This window comes from Amborella trichopoda, chromosome 1 (genome assembly GCF_054954075.1).
Source record: "Amborella trichopoda isolate Santa Cruz 75 chromosome 1, AtrichopodaSantaCruz75HAP2 v2.0, whole genome shotgun sequence".
Classification (NCBI taxonomy): domain Eukaryota; kingdom Viridiplantae; phylum Streptophyta; class Magnoliopsida; order Amborellales; family Amborellaceae; genus Amborella; species Amborella trichopoda.
In genome coordinates, this window is record NC_142336.1 from 18,364,841 (window position 1) to 18,381,196 (window position 16,356).

Below are 16,356 nucleotides of genomic sequence, written 5' to 3' on the forward strand. Positions count from 1 at the left end.
CCACAAGTACGCCGAGGCGAGGCACACCCGTGCAGTATGCGTCGTGAGCACTAAGTTATGTGCCTCGGCACAACGCATCGAGGGACCACAAGTCAGCCGAGGTAAGGAAAACCATTGGAGTATGGGATGAGGGCTCCGCGGTGTGCGCCTAGGACCACGGCGCCGCGGAGGCGTGAGGGTTGCCCCATCAAGTCACACCCACGCAGTTTGCAAGGTGGACACCGAGGTATGCGCCTAGGCAAACGGGGTCGCGAAGGAGAACGGGCTGACCGGCTAGGCACACCCACGCAGTATGCCTGGTGGGCACCGAGGTGCGTGCCTAGGCCCACGGTGGGATGAAGGCCAACGGGTTGCCTGAGCTGGGAACACCCACGAGGAATGCCAGGTGGGCACCGAGGTGTGCGCCTTGGAACAGCGCATCTAGGGTCCACGGGTCAGCCCGAGCAAGGCAACCCCACGCAGTATGGGTTGAGAGCTTCGTCGTGTGCGCCTAGGCACCACGGCGACGTGATGGCTTGCGGGTTGCCCGAGCAAGGCCAAACCACGCAGTTTGCCTGGTGGGTAGCGAGGTGTGCTCCTAGGCACGTGGCGTCGAGCTGTGCGACTTGACTGAGCGCATCGAGGGTCCACGGGTAAGCCAGAGCAGCCCACAACCACGCTTTGGCAGCACGCCTAACACAAATCACATAACTCAGCCTCGTCCCAACCTGTTGCCCACCCTTCCCAATTATGTTTCATGGCTTAAAACACCGGACATTCCTGAGCAATACCTGTTGGGGGTCAAACTGGCATACATTTGGCCTCATCACGACCCCAGCCACTTCAGTGCATAATGTTGCATCCTAGGGTGCATCACCACCACACTCGAGGTTGAAGGCAGGGAACCCTCGAGGGCCGGTGGGATGAATGAGCAAGGCAAACCCACGCAGCATGGGTTGAGGGCTCCATGGTGTGCACCTGGGCACACTGTGCCACGTTGGCCTCTACTCGTAGCCCGAGCAAGGCACAACAGCACAGTTTGCCTGGTGGGCACGGAGGTGTGCACCTAAGTACACGGCATCGCGAGGGCCTATCGGGCGCCGAGCAAGGCACACCCAAGCAGTATGCCATGTGTGCACCAAGCGGTGTGCCTATGCACAACGCAACAATGGGCTCCAGGTATGGGTGGTGAGCACTAACATGTGCGCCTACGCAAAATGGGTCGACGGTCCACAAGTCAGCCGAGGCGAGGCACACACGTGCAGTATGCGTGGTGAGCAATAAGCTGTTTGCCTCGGCACAATGCATGGAGGGACCACAAATCTGCCGAGGTAAGGCACAACATTGCAGTATGGGTTGAGGGCTCCGCGGTGTGCGCATAGGCACACGGTGCCGCGGAGGCGTACGGGTCGCCCTATCAAGACACACCCGCGCAGTTTGCCAGGTGGGCACCGAGGTGTGCGCCTAGGCAAAGGGCGTCGCGAAGGAGTACGGGCTGACCCGCTAGGCACACCCACGCAGTATGCCTGGTCGGAACCGAGGTGGGTGCCTAGGCCCGAGGTGGGATGAAGGCCAACGGGTTGCCTGCGCTGGGAACACCCGCGAGGTATGCCACGTGGGCACCGAGGTGTGCGCCATGGAATAGGGCGTCTAGGGTGCATGGGTCGGCCAGAGCAAGGCAACCCAACGCAGTATGGGTTGAGGGCTTCGTCGTGTACGCCTAGGCACACGGCGACGTGATGGCTTGCGGGTTGCCCGAGAAAGGCACAACCACGCAGTTTGCCTGGTGGGCAGCGAGGTTTTCTCCTAAGGCACGTGGGGTCGAGCTGTGCGACATGACAGAGCGCATAGAGGGTCCACGGGTAAGCCAGAGCAGGCCACACCCACGCTTTAGCATCAAGCCTAGCGCAAATCACATACCTCAGCCTCGTCCCAACCTGTCGTTTCCCACCCTTCCCAATAATGTTTCATGGCTTAAAACACCAGACATTCCTGAGGGACACCTGTTGGGGGTCAAACTAGCATACATTTGGCCACATCACGACCCAAGCCGCTTCAGTGAACAATGTTGCATCCTAGAGTGCATCACCACCACACGCAAGGTTGAAGGCAGGGAACCTCGAGGGCCGGTGGGATGAACGAGCTAGGCAAAACCCACGCAGCATGGGATGAGGGCTCCATTGTGTGCACCTAGGCACAAGGCGCCACGATGGCAAACGCGTGGCCCGAGTAAGGCGCACCTGCCCAGTTTACCGGACACCGAGCTGTGCACCTAGGTACACGACATGGCGAGGACCTGCCGGTCGCCGAGCTAAGCACACCCAAGGAGTATGACATGTGTGCACCAAGGCGTGTGGCTAGGCACAACGCAACAATGGGCTCGAGGTTGCCAGAGCAGGGAACACCCGCGCGGTATGGGTGGTGAGCACTAAGTTGTGCGCCTAGGCACAAAGCGTCGACGGTCCACAAGTCAACCGAGGCGAGGCACACACGTGCAGTATGCGTGGTGATCAATAAGCTGTTTGACTCGACACAATGCATCGAGGGACCACAAGTCTGCCGTGGTAAGGCACAACATTGCAGTATGGGTTGAGGGCTCCGCGGTGTGCGCCTAGGCACACGGTGCCGCGGAGGCGTAGGGGTTGCCCTATCAAGACACACCCACGCAGTTTGCCAGGTGGGCACCGAGGTGTGCGCCTAGGCATATGGCATCGCGAAGGAGTACGGGCTGACCGGCTAGGCACACCCACGCAGTATGCATGGTGGGCACCGAGGTGTGTGCCTACGCCCACGGTGGGATGAAGGCCAACGGGTTGCCTGAGCTGGGAACACCCGCGAGGTATGCCACCCGGGCAACGAGGCGTGCGCCACGGCATAGCGCGTCTAGGGTGCATGGGTCGGCCAGAGCAAGGCAACCCAACGCAGTACGGGTTGTGGGCCTCGTCGTGTAAGCCTAGGCACGCGGCGACGTGATGGCTTGCGGCTTGCCCGAGCAAGGCACAACCACGCAGTTTTCCTGGTGGGCAGCTAGGTGTGCTCCTAGGCACGTGGCGTCGAGCTGTGCGACATGACAGAGCGCATCGTGGGTCCACGGTTAAGCCAAAGCAGGCCACAACCACGCTTTCGCAGCATGCCTAGCACAAATCACATACCTCAGCCTCGTCCCAACCTGTTTCCCACCCTTCCCAATAATGTTTCATGGCTTAAAGCACCAGATATTCCTGAGTGACACCTGTTGGGGGTCATACTGGCATACAGTTGGCCTCATCACTACCCAAGCCACTTCAGTGCACAATATTGCATCATAGAGTGCATCACCACCACGCGCAAGGTTGAAGGCAGGGAGCCTCGATGGCAGGTAGGATGAACGAGCTAGGCAAACCCACGCAACATGGGTTGAAGGCTCCATGGTGTGCACCTAGGCAAACGGTGCCACGATGGCATTCGCGTAGCCCGAGCAAGGCACACCTGCACAGTTTGCCTGGTGGACAACGAGGTGTGCACCTAGGTACACGGCATCGAGAGGGCCTGCCGGTCGCCGAGCTAAACACACCCAAGCAGTAAGACGTGTGAACTATGGTGTGTGGCTAGGCACAACGCAACAATAGGCTCCAGGTTGCCCGAGATAAGAACTCCCGCGCGGTATGGGTGGTGAACACTTAGCTCGGCGCTTGTGCCCAACGCGTTGACGGTCCACAAGTCAGCCGAGGCAAGGCACACCCGCGCAGTATGCGTTGTGAGCACTAAGCTGTTTGCCTCGGCACAACGCATCGAGGGACCACAAGTCTGCTGAGGTAAGGCACAACATTGCAGTATGGGTTGAGGGCTCCGCTGTGTGCGCCAAGGCACACGGGATGCCCCATCAAGACACACCCACGAAGTTTGCCAATTGGGCACCGAGGTGTTCGCAAAGGCAAAAGGCGTCGCGATAGTACGGGCTGACCGGCTGGGAAAACCCACGCGGTATGCCTGGTGGGCACCGAGGTGTTTGCTTAGACCCACGGTGGGATGAAGGCCAACAGTTTGCCTGAGCCGGGAACACCCGCGAGGTATGCCAGGAGAGCACCGAGGTGTGAGCCATGGAACAAGGCATCTAGGGTCCACGGGTCAGCCCGAACAAGGCCACCCCACGCAGTATGGGTTGAGAGCTTCGTCGTGTGCGACTAGGCACACGGCGACGTGATGCCATGCGGGTTGCACGAGCAAGGCACAACCACGCAGTTTGACTGGTGGGCAGCTAGGTGTGCTCCTAGGCACGTGGCGTCGAGCTGTGCGACATGACAGAGGGCATCGTGGGTCCACGGTAAAGCCAAAGCAGGCCGCACCCATGCTTTGGCAGCACGCCAAGCACAAATCACATACCTCAGCCTCGTCCCGACCTGTTTGCCCACCCTTCCCAATTATGTTTCATGGCTTAAAACACCAGACATTCCTGAGTGACACCCGTTGGGGGTCAAACTAGCATACGTTTGGCCTCAACACGACCCAAGCCAACTCAGTGCACAACGTTGCATCCTGGAGTGCATCACCACCACAAGCAAGGTTGAAGGCAGGGAGCCTCGAGGGGGGGTGGGACGAACGGGCTAGGCAAACCAACGCAACATGGGTTGAAGGCTCCATGGTGTGCACCTAGGCACACGGTGCCAAGATGGCGTTCGCGTAGCCAGAGCAAGGCACACCTGCACAGTTTGCCTGGTGGACACCGAGGTGTGCACCTAGGTACACGGCATCGAGAGGGCCTGCCGGTCGCCGAGCTAAGCACACCCAAGCAGTATGCCATGTGTGGACTAAGGTGTGTGGCTAGGCACAACGGAACGATGGGCTCCAGGTTGCCCGAGATGAGAACACCCGCTCGGTATGGGTGGTGAGCACTGAGCCGAGCGCCTGGGCACAATGCGTCCACGGCATACAAGTCAGCCGAGGCAAGGCACACCCATGCAGTACGTGTGGTGAGCACTAAGCTGTTTGCCTCGGCGCAACGCATCGAGGGACCACAAGTCTGCTGACGTAAGGCACAGCATTGCAGTATGGGTCGAGGGATCCGCGGTGTGCGCCGAGGCACAAGGTGCGGCGGAGGCATACGGGTTGCCCCATGAAGGCACACCCACGCCATTCGCCAGGTGGGCACCAAGGTGTGCGCCTAGGCATCGCGAAGGAGTACGGGCTGACCGCCTAGGCACACCCACGCAGTGTGCCTGGTGGTCACCGAGGTGTGTGCCTAGGCCCTCGGTGGGATGAAGGCCAACGGTTTGCCTGAGCTGGGAACACCCGCGAGGTATGCCAGGAGAGCACCGAGGTGTGAGCCATGGAACAAGGCATCTAGGGTCCACGGGTCAGCCCGAACAAGGCAACCCCACGCAGTATGGGTTGAGGGCTTCGTCCATTGCGCCTAGGCACACGGCGACGTGATGGCTTGCGGGTTCCCCGAGCAAGGCACAACCACGCAGTTTTCCTGGTGGGCAGCTAGGTGTGCTCCTAGGCACGTGGCGTCGAGCTGTGCGACATGACAGAGCGCATCGTGGGTCCACGGTAAAGCCAAAGCAGGCCGCACCCATGCTTTGGCAGCACGCCAAGCACAAATCACATACCTCAGCCTCGTCCCAACCTGTTTGCCCACCCTTCCCAATTATGTTTCACGGCTTAAAACACCAGACATTCCTGAGTGACACCCGTTGGGGGTCAAACTAGCATACGTTTGGCCTCAACACGACCCAAGCCAACTCAGTGCACAACGTTGCATTCTGGAGTGCATCACCACCACAAGCAAGGTTGAAGGCAGGGAGCCTCGAGGGGGGGTGGGACGAACGGGCTAGGCAAACCAACGCAACATGGGTTGAAGGCTCCATGGTGTGCACCTAGGCACACGGTGCCAAGATGGCATTCGCGTAGCCCGAGCAAGGCACACCTGCACAGTTTGCCTGGTGGACACCGAGGTGTGCACCTAGGTACACGGCATCGAGAGGGCCTGCCGGTCGCCGAGCTAAGCACACCCAAGCAGTATGCCATGTGTGCACTAAGGTGTGTGGCTAGGCACAACGCAACGAAGGGATCCAGGTTGCTCGAGATAAGAACACCCGCTCGGTATGGGTGGTGAGCACTAAAGCCGAGCGCCTGGGCACAATGCGTCCACGGCATAAGAGTCAGCCGAGGCAAGGCAAACCCATGCAGTATGCGTGGTGAGCACTAAGCTGTTTGCCTCGGCGCAACGCATCGAGGGACCACAAGTCTGCTGACGTAAGGCACAACATTGCTGTGTGGGTTGAGGGATCCGCGGTGTGCGTCGAGGCACAAGGTGCCGCAAAGGCATACGGGTTGCCCCATCAAGGCACACCCACGCCATTCGCCGGGTGGGCACCAAGGTGTGCGTCTAGGCATCGCGAAGGAGTACGGGCTGACCGCCTAGGCACACCCACGCAGTGTGCCTGGTGGTCACCGAGGTGTGTGCTTAGGCCCTCGGTGGGATGAAGGCCAACGGTTTGCCTGAGCTGAGAACACCCGCGAGGTATGCCAGGTGGGCACTGAGGTGTGCGTCATGGAACAACGCATCTAGGGTCCATAGGTCAGCCCGAACAAGGCAACCCCACGAAGTTTGGGTGGAGGGCTTCATCGTGAGCGCCTAGGCACCCGACGACGTGATGGCTTGCAGGTTGCCCGAGCAAGGCACAACCACGCAGTTTGCCAGGTGGGCAGCGAGCTGTGCGACTTGACAGAGCGCATCGAGCGTCCACGGGTAAGACAGAGCGGGCCACACCCACGCTTTGGCAGCACGCCTAGCACAAATCACATACCTCAGCCTCGTCCCAACCTGTTGCCCACCCTTCTCAATTATGTTTCATGGCTTAAAACACCAGACACTCCTGAGTGACACCCGTTGGGGGTCAAACTAGCATAAGTTTGGCCTCAACACGACCCAAGCCACCTCAAGGCACAACGTTGCATTCTGGAGTGCATCACCACCACAAGCAAGGTTGAAGGCAGGGAGCCTGGAGGGCAGGTGGGACGAAGGAGATAGGCAAACCAACGCAACATGGGTTGAAGGCTCCACGGTGTGCACCTAGGCACACGGAGCCAAGATGGCATTCGCGTAGCCCGAGCAAGGCACACCTGCACAGTTTGCCTGGTGGACACCGAGGTGTGCACCTAGGTACACGGCATCGAGAGGGCCTGCCGGTCGCCGAGCTAAGCACACCCAAGCAGTATGCCATGTGTGCACTAAGGTGTGTGGCTAGGCACAACGCAACGATGGGCTCCAGGTTGCCCGAGATGAGAACACCCGCTCGGTATGGGTGGTGAGCACCGAGCCGAGCGCCTGGGCACAATGCGTACCCGACATACAAGTCAGCCGAGGCAAGGCACACCCAGGCAGTATGCGTGGTGAGCACTAAGCTGTTTGCCTTGGCGCAACGCATCGAGGGACCACAAGTCTGCTGACGTGAGGCACAACATTGCAGTATGGGTTAAGGGATCCGTGGTGTGTGCCTAGGCAGAGGGTGCCGCGGAGGCATACGGGTTGCCCCAGCAAGGCTCACCCACGCAGTTCGCCAGGTGGGCACCAAGGTGTGCGCCAAGGCAAAAGGCATCGCGAAGGAGTACGGGCTGACCGGCCAGGCACACCCACTCAGTATGCCTGGTGGTCACCGAGGTGCGTGCCTAGGCCCTCGGTGGGATGAAGGCCAACGGGTTGCCTGAGCTGAAAACACCCGCGAGGTATGCCAGGTGGGCACTGAGGTGTGCGTCATGGAACAGCGCATCTAGGGTCCATAGGTCAGCCCGAACAAGGCAACCCCACGAAGTTTAGGTGGAGGGCTTCATCGTGTGTGCCTAGGCACACGGCGACGTGATGGCTTGAAGTTTGCCCGAGCAAGGCACAACCACGCAGTTTGCCAGGGGGGCAGCGAGGTGTGCTCTTATGCACGTGGCGACGAGCTGTGCGACTTGACAGAGCGCATCGAGGGTCCACAGGTAAGCCAGAGAAGGACACACCCACGCATTGGCAGCACGCCTAGCTCAAATCACATACCTCAGCCTCGTCCCAACCTGTTGCCCACCCTTCCCAATTATGTTTCATAGCTTAAAACACCAGACATTCCTGAGTGACTTCTGGTGGGGGTCAAACTAGCATACATTTGGCCTCAACACGACCCAAGCCACCTCAGTGCACAATGTTGCATCCTGGAGTGCATCACCACCACACGCAAGGTTGAAAGCAGGGAGCCTAGAGGGCAGGTGGGACGAACGAGCTAGGCAAACCCACGCAAGATGGGTTGAAAGCTCCATGGTGTGCACCTAGGCACACGGTGCCAAGATGGCATTCGAGTAGCCCGAGCAAGGCAGACCTGCACAGTTTGCCTGGTGTACACCGAGGTGTGAACCTAGGTACACGACGTCGGGAGGGCCTGCCGGTCGCCGAGCTAAGCACACCCAAGCAGTATGCCATGTGTGCACTATGGTGTGTGGCTAGGCAGAACGCAACAATGGGCTCCAGGTTGCCCGAGATGAGAACACCCGATCGGCATGGGTGGTGAGCACTACGCACAGCGCCTGGGCACAATGCGTCCACGGCATACAAGTCAGCCGAGGCAATGCACACCCATGCAGTATGCGTGGTGAGCACTAAACTGTTTGCCTCGGCGCAACGCAACGAGGGACCACAAGTCTACTGACGTAAGGCACAACATTGCAGTATGGGTTGAGGGATCCGCGGTGTGTGCTTAGGCACAAGGTGCCACGGAGGCATACGGGTTGCCCCATCAAGGCACACCCACGCAGTTCGCCAGGTGGGCACCAAGGTGTGCGCCAAGGCAAAAGGCATCGCGAAGGAGTACGGGCTGACCGGCCAGGCACACCCACTCAGTATGCCTGGTGGTCACCGAGGTGTGTGCCTAGGCCCTCGGTGGGTAGAAGGCCAACGGGTTGCCTGAGCAGAAAACACCCGAGAGGTATGCCAGGTGGGCACTGAGGTGTGCGTCATGGAACAGCGCATCTAGGGTCCATAGGTCAGCCCGAACAAGGCAACCCCACGAAGTTTGGGTTGAGGGCTTCATCGTGTGTGCCTAGGCACACGGCGACGTGATGGCTTGAAGTTTGCCCGAGCAAGGCACGACCACGCAGTTTGCCAGGGGGGCAGCGAGGTGTGCTCTTATGCACGTGGCGACGAGCTGTGCGACTTGACAGAGCGCATCGAGGGCACACCCACGCCATTCGCCAGGTGGGCACCAAGGTGTGCGCCTAGGCATCGCGAAGGAGTACGGGCTGACCGCCTAGGCACACCCACGCAGTGTGCCTGGTGGTCACCGAGGTGTGTGCCTAGGCCCTCGGTGGGAGGAAGGCCAACGGTTTGCCTGAGCTGGGAACACCCGCGAGGTATGCCAGGAGAGCACCGAGGTGTGAGCCATGGAACAAGGCATCTAGGGTCCACGGGTCAGCCCGAACAAGGCCACCCCACGCAGTATGGGTTGAGAGCTTTGTCGTGTGCGACTAGGCACACGGCGACGTGATGCCTTGCGGGTTGCACGAGCAAGGCACAACCACGCAGTTTGACTGGTGGGCAGCTAGGTGTGCTCCTAGGCACGTGGCGTCGAGCTGTGCGACATGACAGAGCGCATCGTGGGTCCACGGTAAAGCCAAAGCAGGCCGCACCCATGCTTTGACAGCACGCCAAGCACAAATCACATACCTCAGCCTCGTCCCGACCGGTTCGCCCACCCTTCCCAATTATGTTTCATGGCTTAAAACACCAGACATTCCTGAGTGACACCCGTTGGGGGTCAAACTAGCATACGTTTGGCCTCAACACGACCCAAGCCGACTCAGTGCACAACGTTGCATCCTGGAGTGCATCACCACCACAAGCAAGGTTGAAGGCAGGGAGCCTCGAGGGGGGGTGGGACGAACGGGCTAGGCAAACCAACGCAACATGGGTTGAAGGCTCCATGGTGTGCACCTAGGCACACGGTGCCAAGATGGCATTCGCGTAGCCAGAGCAAGGCACACCTGCACAGTTTGCCTGGTGGACACCGAGGTGTGCACCTAGGTACACGGCATCGAGAGGACCTGCCGGTCGCCGAGCTAAGCACACCCAAGCAGTATGCCATGTGTGCACTAAGGTGTGTGGCTAGGCACAACGGAACGATGGGCTCCAGGTTGCCCGAGATGAGAACACCTGCTCGGTATGGGTGGTGAGCACTGAGCCGAGCGCCTGGGCAAAATGCGTCCACGGCATACAAGTCAGCCGAGGCAAGGCACACCCATGCAGTACGTGTGGTGAGCACTAAGCTGTTTGCCTCGGCGCAACGCATCGAGGGACCACAAGTCGGCTGACGTAAGGCACAGCATTGCAGTATGGGTCGAGGGATCCGCGGTGTGCGCCGAGGAACAAGGTGCGGCGGAGGCATACGGGTTGCCCCATGAAGGCACACCCACGCCATTCGCCAGGTGGGCACCAAGGTGTGCGCCTAGGCATCGCGAAGGAGTACGGGCTGACCGCCTAGGCACACCCACGCAGTGTGTCTGGTGGTCACCGAGGTGTGTGCTTAGGCCCTCGGTGGGATGAAGGCCAACGGTTTGCCTGAGCTGAGAACACCCGCGAGGTATGCCAGGTGGGCACTGAGGTGTGCGTCATGGAACAACGCATCTAGGGTCCATAGGTCAGCCCGAACAAGGCAACCTCACGAAGTTTGGGTGGAGGGCTTCATCGTGAGCGCCTAGGCACACGACGACGTGATGGCTTGCAGGTTGCCCAAGCAAGGCACAACCACGCAGTTTGCCAGGTGGGCAGCGAGCTGTGCGACTTGACAGAGCGCATCGAGCGTCCACGGGTAAGACAGAGCGGGCCACACCCACGCTTTGGCAGCACGCCTAGCACAAATCACATACCTCAGCCTCGTCCCAACCTGTTGCCCACCCTTCTCAATTATGTTTCATGGCTTAAAACACCAGACACTCCTGAGTGACACCCGTTGGGGGTCAAACTAGCATAAGTTTGGCCTCAACACGACCCAAGCCACCTCAAGGCACAACGTTGCATCCTGGAGTGCATCACCACCACAAGCAAGGTTGAAGGCAGGGAGCCTGGAGGGCAGGTGGGACGAAGGAGATAGGCAAACCAACACAACATGGGTTGAAGGCTCCATGGTGTGCACCTAGGCACACGGTGCCAAGATGGCATTCGCGTAGCCCGAGCAAGGCACACCTGCACAGTTTGCCTGGTGGACACCGAGGTGTGCACCTAGGTACACGGCATCGAGAGGGCCTGCCGGTCGTCGAGCTAAGCACACCCAAGCAGTATGCCATGTGTGCACTAAGGTGTGTGGCTAGGCACAACGCAACGATGGGCTCCAGGTTGCCCGAGATGAGAACACCCGCTCGGTATGGGTGGTGAGCACCGAGCCGAGCGCCTGGGCACAATGCGTACCCGGCATACAAGTCAGCCAAGGAAAGGCACACTCAGGCAGTATGCGTGGTGAGCACTAAGCTGTTTGCCTTGGCGCAACGCATCGAGGGACCACAAGTCTGCTGACGTGAGGCACAACATTGCAGTATGGGTTGAGGGATCCGTGGTGTGTGCCTAGGCACAAGGTGCCGCGGAGGCATACGGGTTGCCCCAGCAAGGCTCACCCACGCAGTTCGCCAGGTGGGCACCAAGGTGTGCGCCAAGGCAAAAGGCATCGCGAAGGAGTACGGGCTGACAGGCCAGGCACACCCACTCAGTATGCCTGGTGGTCACCGAGGTGTGTGCCTAGGCCCTCGGTGGGATGAAGGCCAACGGGTTGCCTGAGCTGAAAACACCCGCGAGGTATGCCAGGTGGGCACTGAGGTGTGCGTCATGGAACAGCGCATCTAGGGTCCATAGGTCAGCCCGAACAAGGCAACCCCACGAAGTTTAGGTTGAGGGCTTCATCGTGTGTGCCTAGGCACACGGCGACGTGATGGCTTGAGGTTTGCCCGAGCAAGGCACAACCACGCAGTTTGCCAGGGGGGCAGCGAGGTGTGCTCTTATGCACGTGGCGACGAGCTGTGCGACTTGACAGAGCGCATCGAGGGTCCACAGGTAAGCCAGAGCAGGACACACCCACGCATTGGCAGCACGCCTAGCTCAAATCACATACCTCAGCCTCGTCCCAACCTGTTGCCCACCCTTCGCAATTATGTTTCATAGCTTAAAACACCAGACATTCCTGAGTGACTTCCGGTGGGGGTCAAACTAGCATACATTTGGCCTCAACACGACCCAAGCCACCTCAGTGCACAATGTTGCATCCTGGAGTGCATCACCACCACACGCAAGGTTGAAGGCAGGGAGCCTAGAGGGCAGGTGGGATGAACGAGCTAGGCAAACCCACGCAAGATGGGTTGAAAGCTCCATGGTGCGCACCTAGGCACACGGTGCCAAGATGGCATTCGCGTGGCCCGAGCAAGGCAGACCTGCACAGTTTGCCTGGTGGACACCGAGGTGTGAACCTAGGTACACGACGTCGGGAGGGCCTGCCGGTCGCCGGGCTAAGCACACCCAAGCAGTATGCCACGTGTGCACTATGGTGTGTGGCTAGGCAGAACGCAACAATGGGCTCCAGGTTGCCCGAGATGAGAACACCCGATCGGCATGGGTGGTGAGCACTGCGCACAGCGCCTGGGCACAATGCGTCCACGGCATACAAGTCAGCCGAGGCAATGCACACCCATGCAGTATGCGTGGTGAGCTCTAAGCTGTTTGCCTCGGCGCAACGCAACGAGGGACCACAAGTCTACTGACGTAAGGCACAACATTGCAGTATGGGTTGAGGGATCCGCGGTGTGTGCTTAGGCACAAGGTGCCACGGAGGCATACGGGTTGCCCCATCAAGGCACACCCACGCAGTTCGCCAGGTGGGCACCAAGGTGTGCGCCAAGGCAAAAGGCATCGCGAAGGAGTACGGGCTGACCGGCCAGGCACACCCACTCAGTATGCCTGGTGGTCACCGAGGTATGTGCCTAGGCCCTCGGTGGGATGAAGGCCAACGGGTTGCCTGAGCTGAAAACACCCGCGAGGTATGCCAGGTGGGCACTGAGGTGTGCGTCATGGAACAGCGCATCTAGGGTCCATAGGTCAGCCCGAACAAGGCAACCCCACGAAGTTTAGGTTGAGGGCTTCATCTTGTGTGCCTAGGCACACGGCGACGTGATGGCTTGAGGTTTGCCCGAGCAAGGCACAACCACGCCGTTTGCCAGGGGGGCAGCGAGGTGTGCTCTTATGCACGTGGCGACGAGCTGTGCGACTTGACAGAGCGCATCGAGGGTCCACAGGTAAGCCAGAGCAGGACACACCCACGCATTGGCAGCACGCCTAGCTCAAATCACATACCTCAGCCTCGTCCCAACCTGTTGCCCACCCTTCCCAATTATGTTTCATAGCTTAAAACACCAGACATTTCTGAGTGACTTCTGGTGGGGGTCAAACTAGCATACATTTGGCCTCAACACGACCCAAGCCACCTCAGTGCACAATGTTGCATCCTGGAGTGCATCACCACCACACGCAAGGTTGAAGGCAGGGAGCCTAGAGGGCAGGTGGGATGAACGAGCTAGGCAAACCCACGCAAGATGGGTTGAAAGCTCCATGGTGTGCACCTAGGCACACGGTGCCAAGATGGCATTCGCGTAGCCCGAGCAAGGCAGACCTGCACAGTTTGCCTGGTGGACACCGAGGTGTGAACCTAGGTACACGACGTCGGGAGGGCCTGCCGGTCGCCGAGCTAAGCACACCCAAGCAGTATGCCATGTGTGCACTATAGTGTGTGGCTAGGCAGAACGCAACAATGGGCTCCAGGTTGCCCGAGATGAGAACACCCGATCGGCATGGGTGGTGAGCACTACGCACAGCGCCTGGGCACAATGCGTCCACGGCATACAAGTCAGCCGAGGCAATGCACACCCATGCAGTATGCGTGGTGAGCACTAAGCTGTTTGCCTCGGCGCAACGCAACGAGGGACCACAAGTCTACTGACGTAAGGCACAACATTGAAGTATGGGTTGAGGGATCCGCGGTGTGTGCTTAGGCACAAGGTGCCACGGAGGCATACGGGTTGCCCCATCAAGGCACACCCACGCAGTTTGCCTTCCGTGCCACGGAGGCATACGGGTTGCCCCATCAAGGCACACCCACGCAGTTTGCCTGGAGGGCACCAAGGTGTGCCGCTAGGCAAAAGGCATCGCGAAGGAGTACGGGCTGACTGGCTAGGCACACCCACGCAGTTTGCCTGGTGGTCACCGAGGTGTGTACCTAGGCTCTCGGTGGGATGAAGGCCAACGGGTTGCCTGAGCTGAGAACACCGGCGAGGTATGCCAGGTGGGCACTGAGGTGTGCGTCATGGAACAGCGCATCTAGGGTCCATAGGTCGGCCCGAACAAGGCAACCTTACGTAGTTTGGGTTGAGCTCTTCATCGTGTGCGCCTAGGCACACGGCGACGTGATGGCTTGCAGGTTGCCCGAACAAGGCACAACCACGCAGTTTGCCAGGTGGGCAGCGAGGTGTGCTCCTATGCACGTGGCGACGAGCGATGCGACTTAACAGAGCACATCTAGGCAGCATGCCTAGCACAAATCACATACCTCAGCCTCGTCCCAACCTGTTTCCCACCCTTCCCAATTATGTTTCGTGGCTTAAAACAACAGACATTCCTGAGTGACACCTGTTGGGGGTCAAACTAGCATATATTTGGCCTCAACACGACCCAAACCACCTCAGTGCACAATGTTGCATCTTGGAGTGCATCACCACCACACGCAAGGTTGAAGGCAAGGAGGCTCCAGGGCCGGTGGGATGAACGAGCTAGGCAAAACCACGTAGCATGGGTTGAGGGCTCCATGGTGTGCACCTAGGCACATGGTGCAACGATGGCATAAGCGTAGCCCGAGCAAGGTACACCAGCACAGTTTGCCTGGTGGACACCGAGGTGTGCACCTAAGTACACGGCATCGCGAGGGCCTGTCAGTCGCCGAGCTAGGCACACCCAAGCAATATGCCATACGTGCACCAAGGTGTGTGCCTAGGCACAACGCAACAATGGCCTCCAGGTTGCCCGAGATGAGAACACCCGCGCAGTATGGGTGGTGAGCACTAAGCCGAGCTCCTGGGCACAATGCGTCCACGACATACAAGTCAGTCGAGGCAAGGCGCACCCATGCAGTATGCGTGGTGAGCACTAAGCTGTTTGCCTCGGCGAAACGCATCGAGGGACCACAAGTCTGCTGAGGAAGGGCGCAACATTACCGTATGGGTTGAGGGCTCCGCGGTGAGCGCCTAGGCACACGGTGCCGCGGAGGCTTACGGGTTGCCCCATCAAGACACACCCACGTAGTTTGCAAGTTGGGCACCGAGGTGTTTGTCAAGGCAAAAGGCGTCGCGAAGGAGTACAGCCTGACCGGCTGGGCAGACCCACGTAGTATGCCTGAAGGGGCACCGAGGTGTGCTAGGGCAGACCCACGCAGTATGTCTGAAGGGGAATCGAGTTGGGCGTCGAGTCCCACAGGCGTGGTCGAAGGCATGGGGCCTCGGCGGGATGCCCGAGCAAGGAAGACCCACGCACCATGGTCGGCGGGCATCGGGTTGGGCGTCGAGTCCCACCGTGCCGCGAGTGCCTCCGGCTAGCCCGAGCATGGCGCACCCGCGCCGTGTGGGTCGAGGTCCCCGCGGTGGACTACGGGTTGTGGGCAGGCTCGAGTTTGGTGAACCCACCGCGGTGCGCGCGTGCGTGCGTCGTGCCAAAGTGCCTAAGTGCCGTGTGCTGTGTGCGCTTTGCGCGTCGCGTGCATGCGCGCGCGCGTGTGCGCGCGCGGTTTTTTTATGGCCGTTTTGCGGCTCCCGGTCCGGCCACGGGGTGCGGAGATGGGTCATAGCGGGTCGCGGGTGGACGGACGACGGGACTCGGGGAGGGGCGGCTCGAGACGGGTCCATCGAAGGCAACTTGAGGGGGCCTTCCCATCCCCCTCAAGTATGTTTTAAGGCTTAAAACACCAGAATTTCTTGGGTGGCACCTGATGGGGCAGAACTGGAATACGGTCCCCCCGTGCACTACCCCCACCACTTGGTTGCACCGCGATGCCTGCCTGGGTGCATCACCACAGGCAAGGCCGAAGGCATGGGGCCTCGGCGGGATGCCCGAGCTAGGAAGACCCACGCACCATGGTCGGCGGGCATCGGGTTGGGCGTCGAGTCCCACCGTGCCGCGAGTGCCTCCGGCTAGCCCGAGCATGGCGCACCCGCGCCGTGTGGGTCGAGGTCCCCGCGGTGGCCTACGGGTTGTGGGCAGGCTCGAGCTTGGTGAACCCACCGCGGTGCGCGCGTGCGTGCGTCGTGCCTAAGTGCCGTGTGCCGTGTGCGCTTTGCACGTCGCGTGCG